Source organism: Rattus norvegicus, chromosome 6 (assembly GCF_036323735.1).
Source record: "Rattus norvegicus strain BN/NHsdMcwi chromosome 6, GRCr8, whole genome shotgun sequence".
NCBI classification, from domain to species: Eukaryota; Metazoa; Chordata; class Mammalia; order Rodentia; family Muridae; genus Rattus; species Rattus norvegicus.
The window spans coordinates 67,878,894-67,884,893 of NC_086024.1; the positions used below are offsets into that span (position 1 = coordinate 67,878,894).

General features: G+C 47.2%; 1 protein-coding gene across 3 annotated transcripts in view; it reads right to left on the reverse strand.

Moving 5' to 3' along the window:
• Stxbp6 (syntaxin binding protein 6) overlaps nt 1-5,476 on the reverse strand; it is a 236,649-nt gene extending 231,173 nt beyond the window's left edge. The window contains exon 1 of one of the 3 annotated variants that reach the window (XM_063262101.1): nt 5,192-5,476. The gene's annotated coding sequence lies outside the window, so the exon portion shown is untranslated. The remainder of the gene's footprint in view (nt 1-5,191) is intronic. The other 2 variants (XM_008764658.4, NM_001191872.1) reach the window with 2 other exon arrangements.
• Between the last annotated feature and the right edge of the window lie 524 nt (nt 5,477-6,000).

Consider the following 6,000-nt stretch of genomic DNA (forward strand, 5'->3'; position numbering starts at 1 on the left):
GCCCACATTCCTTCAGTATCATACCATCAACATAAAATGCTCTGCATCTGCAGGAGAGTAGGGCTCCACTATTCTCACTAGCACATCTCTGCCCCTTCATGGAGATTTTCCTAGCCACAGCTTACAATTCTTCCTCTGCAATACGAACCAGCCGTCCCTTACAGAGTTCACTATACAATCCATACCCAGAAATTGCTCCTAACAAACCATTTCATTCATAATAGTATTAGAGATCATATTAGAATGGTTGGCATATCCTAACTTAGTAACTCATTCCCAAAGATACACAAACAACTTCAACAATGTTGCTTCTGGGAAATTCTGACTTGAATAATTATGAATGAGTATTTGTCAACAGTATTCAGTGGAGCACATCTCTGTTTCTTTGACATGATAGTGTATAGGTTTAGAGTCTCTGTATGAGAGGAAAGTAATGGGTGCTGCTCCCCAAACTGATTTGTCCTTGACAAGAACACACTTATTAACATCCACCCCAACATCATTTTCCCAGCACATTCAGAACTGCTGAGTTAATCCAATTGCTGCTCAATTCTACCAGCTGGACAGCAATAAGAAGGAATCAGTTTATATAGGGCTAACAAAGTATGTTTGCTTTGTTTTCTAATGTCACTCATTAGCAGACACTCTTAACAGCAGGCAATAGATAGATAGATAGATAGATAGATAGATAGATAGATAGATGATAAATAGATGATAGATAGATAGAAGATAAATAGAAAATAGATAGATAGATAGATAGATAGATAGATAGATAGATAGATAGATAGGAAAAGAAAAAGGAAAAAGTATACACAGGCTCACAGTGTTTAAGCTGCCTGGTTTTCTCAAACTGGAAAATGTTGAAATGAAAAACAAATAAATGTATTTTTTAAATTGAGCTACTGCAGTATAACCCATACTTTTTGTTTAAGAGCACTCTCAGGAAGGCTGAGAATGGCACTTCTGGACTTTGACTCTGTTACTCAATACTAACAGTGACAACCACAGAGAAATGACATACAATAATGATTGTCTTACAATAGACTTATTAACGGAACAAAGACACCAGGGAGTTGCTGCTGAGAAAAGTAAACAACAGTGACAAGAAAAGGACTACTCACACATTAAGGGGGCAGGGGCGCACTACACAGCAGCAGAAGTAAGGGTAACACCCCAAATGTACACATCAGGTTATGGGGAGGAGTTTTAAAGCAGAAGTGTTCCTTCTTGTGCTAAGTGGGAGAAAACATCTGAAGGAGCTACTGAATCTTAAGAATGACAACTGTTCCTTGACCAAGCGTTGATTGCAGTCAGGAAGGCAGGCTTAGGCCTTCAGTTTTACCTACTAAAATACTAAGTGGTACACTTGAGTTTTTGAATAGGCTCCTGATTTACTGATAAGTTTCCCCCACTGTTAATCATTTTAATGCTAAAACAAAGCACAAATGGAAAGCTAAGATAACGCTCTCCTGTGTGAGCCCGGATGCCATTTAGCATAGCAACATAAGAAGTAGTGAAAGTGCTGACTGACCTCATATGTCCAGATTTGGGTGCTCGTTATATAAACATTATTCTTCCTCAGGAGCCCTCATGTCTCAGGCAGGCTCCTAGTGCCTCTCTCATGCAAAGTAGTTAAAATGCAAGACCATAATCCAGGTCATATCATGTCATAGTAAGATCTCTCTGCACAGGTCAATCAGTAGTGTGGGCAACAAGGAAAAGATTGGTTGACTCTAAACAATGCTAAATGCTAATTCACCCTGGGCACCCTGCTGATAATGTGTAGTTGCCGCTGAATGCTATAGGTCACTGCCAAGGCCATCCCCCAGAATGCATAAAAGACTTTGGCTAAGTCTGATCACCATGGGTCAACTGGAGTCACATATCCAAAAGGCCAAAGTAACGTGTCTATTCAAAGAAAACATTTCTTAAAGAAAAAAAAATCAAAAAAACAAAAAAACAAAACAAAAAAACATTCTTCTTAAATGTGCTTTCAGACCTGCTGTCCCATAACCACACAGTTTCAGCCTTCAAGTCTGTGTGCAAACTTTCCACAAACGTTCAAGAGCCTCAAACAGGAAACAGAATACTTGTTGGACTTTGTACGGTTTGTTTTAGTTGTATTAGCTTGTGTTATTCTGTTGTGATAAATATCATAACCGAAAGCAACTTGCAGAAGAAAGAGTTACTTGGTTTACAAGTCCTGATCACTGTTCATCACTGAAAGAAGTCAAGGCAGGAACTCAAGCAGGATACACGGAGGCACACTGCTCACTGGCTTCTCACCATGGCTTGCTCAACTTGTTTAAAGGAGCCAGGACCACCTACACAGGGTGCCACCAGCCACAGTGGGCTGTGCCCTCCCACATCAAGCATAAGCAAGAGAATGTCCCACAGATTTGCCTAGAGGACAATAGAAGTAACTCCTTCCGTCTGTCTTCTCAGGTAACTTTAGTTCGTGTCAAGTCAGCATCCAGCACACCTGTCTGAGGACCACAATCTCTCTCTACTAAAGCATGATCACCACGTCTCCCAAGTCTCTACAGACTGGAGACTAAGTACAGACAGTAAGAAAGAACAATCTTGGGGCTGGGGATTTAGCTCAGTGGTAGAGTGCTTGCCTAGGAAGCGCAAGGCCCTGGGTTCAGTCCCCAGCTCCGAAAAAAAGAACCAAAAAAAAAAAAAAAGAAAGAAAGAAAGAAAGAACAATCGTATCTCTTTGTAAAATTATTCATTTGAAAATTGACTAGAATCATTAAAACCAGGCAATGCTGGTGCACGGCTTAGAGTTCAAAGTGCTTCAAGCAGCTCCCAAATCTTCCTGAAAGAAACTCTGTCTCCACTTCTAAGAACTAATCTGGAGCAGCCCTTATCTCTCTTTCTCCTCCTATACAAATTAGTGGTTCCATATAGGGATGGCCTGGAGAGCAGCCTTAGCTCCATCTGAAACGAGTTAGCAATACAAACTGCCTTACCTCTGCTCTAAACCTAGAGAATCAGAGACTGGGAGTGGACGCCAACAACTCATGCGTTAGCAAGAACCAATGCTCATATTTGGAAATCTCTGCTCTAGGCTCAGGGTGTATTTCTGGGGAAGCTCGGGAGCTTCATTAAATCCTTGTTAACTGGGTGGCATGTAATCTCTCCTGTCCTTGCCATTTAAGATGGTTTTTAATCTCACAGACTGATTTCACCATTGAGGAGTTGAGTCCTTAGTTCAAGGTCACTATGAAAAGCGAAGTCAGAGCTCCAGCCCAGACTTGCTGATTTCTTCATCATCGGAGGATCACAAAAGAAGCCTTGCTGACACAGACAGTTCTGCGGCCCGGGAATGTGAACCGGTGCTAGGGCAGGTCCCGAGGTCTCCTCCATTATACCACACTGCCTCCCTCAGACAGAAAAGAGGGATTTCCCACCCATAAAATCAAGAGAAGCTCTGCAGGTGTGAGTAAATGGCTGCTTCCACAGATCTCAGCAACTGAACCCTGTAGGGAAGATTGCACAGTCACGGGAGACTTGGTTGTTTGTTAGAATCGAGAAAAAACAGGTTTTAAAACTGGGCACAGTGCACAGAGACAAAGCCTAAGGCCTAGATGCTGCTTCGTGTTTTCTTAGCTCTCTTCACTTCTGTAATGTCACTTACGTCTCACAACAGAAACGGAGATAGGGTGGCCATCATCTCCCACTTGTTAGAAGAACAAAACGACACAAACAAAAGCTGAAGTTATATGTGGCAAGTAAGTTGTCCATCAGGGAAAACATGAGCTCATGTCTGTCTGACTCTCGAACCTGTGTAGTATAACCACACCGTGGAATCCCTACATCTGAAAACCTCCCCCAGATGTACAATCCCCAAGAGAAAAACTGGGCAGAAATGGTGACGTCCTAAAATACTAGCACTTAGTCAGAGTGAGTTCTCCTTGTTCTCCTTTAAAAACTTCGCACACATACCCAACAACCGAGGTATTTGGCCAAGAGATGAAAGAAAGGGGGGGGGGGGGAGGAAGAAGAAAGAAAAAGGAGTGAGAAGTGTATTTCTAGCCTGCATAATTATTCTGGACTTCTTCCCATAGCAGCCTCCTAGGCAAGGCAAACAACCACTCAGCCTGGGCTGAAACTCCTCCACACACCTCAACCCTTTCCCTCCACCTTCCCCTACACCACACCTTGTTAGGACAGTGCTAACCCAGTGTAGGTACAACCCTAAAACTCAAAACAAGAAGGGGGAGGGAGAGACGTGGAACCAGGAGGAACCTGGACATCCTCCACATCCTTGCAATATGCATACTGCCAGTCTCAGGGCCTTGGAGTCTCCCAGAAGACCTTAGGAGACGATGAAATGAAGAAAACATTCCTCTGCCCTGTTCCTTCCCACAAAGTCCGGGTTTAAGAATGATAGAAACAGGAGAGGGTTGTTACGAAGTCCAAGGCAAACAAACTCACATGCATTCCTCCTAAAGAACCGTGCGCCATTCTAAACTCTCTAACTGACCTTTGAGTCCTGGGGTCTGTGATAATGTAAACCTGGGGAAAGTCAGAAAGACAACGCAAGCCATCCATCTACTCTGGCCTCTCTGACTCGCCATATGGATGAGCTGGATTCTGGCGCGCTCTTAAAGAGAATTTGGAGCCCCAAGGGAGGCCCTGGTCGAGCCCCTGACCACTTCTTAGGTCAAGGGAAGGGGCAAAAGCTATGGGGACCGGAAGGTAACCCCCGTAAGAAGTACCGGCCTCAGTTTGGGCAGCAATGATCTTCCTAGAAGATGCCAGCATTCACAGATGGGGTGATTCGTTGATTTCAGCGGAGAGAGCTCTGGCTAGGGGCGCTGCGACCCACTGAATTCTCCAGGAGGCATCCTTTGGGGGGTGCCGTTCTGCCGAGCTGGCAGTGTGGACCTAAAGGCTCCACCACCAACTTTCTCACCGGATTCTGACCTGCTAGGTTCTGGCCAACGTTGCTCCCACTCCTGGTCCCGGGTTGTGGGGAGAATCAGCGACCCAGATCCCTCTTCGCGCGCACAAAGCAGCTGTGCCGGGTGTACGCCCGCTCCCCTGCCGCCCTCCAACTTGCCCGCGCGACTCTCTGCGCGCCTACCCTCTCCGCAAGCCCCGCGGCGCGCATCCCAGCCGGCAGCCGCGGTAGCTGCAACTGTACCCCGGGTGGCCTGGCCTCCCCACGCCAGGAACCTACCGTGCAGCCTGGCTCGTGCTCGGGCGGTGCCTAGTGCGCGGCACGCGTCCCAACCGAAGACAGTGCTCCCCCGCGGCTGCCCCGCGTGGAGATCGGGGCTGCAGACTAAAGCTGGCTCGACTCGGCTGCTGGCTGGTCGCGGCTCGCCGCTCCCGCGCGGGCTCCTGCTGCTCTGCGCGAGGAGGGAGGGGTCGGGGAAACTCCTGGCAACTCCAACTCCGGGCGCCAGAGCTCCAGCTGCAGCCTCGCGCTGGCCCGCTGCTGCCGAGTGCGAGCTAGCAAAACCAATCTGCCCCCGCCGCTGCCTGTGAGCATGCCCAGTGCTGCTGCGAGCGAGCCACGGCGACCTGGCCCGGGGCAAAGATCGGTAGCCCAGGGCTCGGGGCCCCGCCGCAGGCCGGGAGCCCAAGGGATAAGTGAGGTTGAGCTCGTAGGGCACGGGTTAACAAACACAAGGCAGTGAGAGTCCCATGGGTCGTGGGAAGTTTGTGGACTGGAAAGGTAGGCTGCTTCTGGGAGCTTTTGCAAGCAAGTGTTCAGAAAGACAACGTGCTACGGGAATGTGGGCCCAGCAGGTAGGGTTTTATTCAGTCGCAAAAATTCAGGTGACAAAATCCAAGAGCTAATGGGGCCTGGCAAGCCCAGTTAATGAGTGAAGCGGGAAGGAGGAAGGAAGCTTGTGAAAGCTTCGCAGGCTGAGCAGCTGCCCTGCTCTAAGCGCCCACAACTATCGTGAAAATCAAACCTGGTTTTACTGGATTTTATTTTATAAATAAATACGTGGCTAACACATAGCTTTTTTCGTGCAA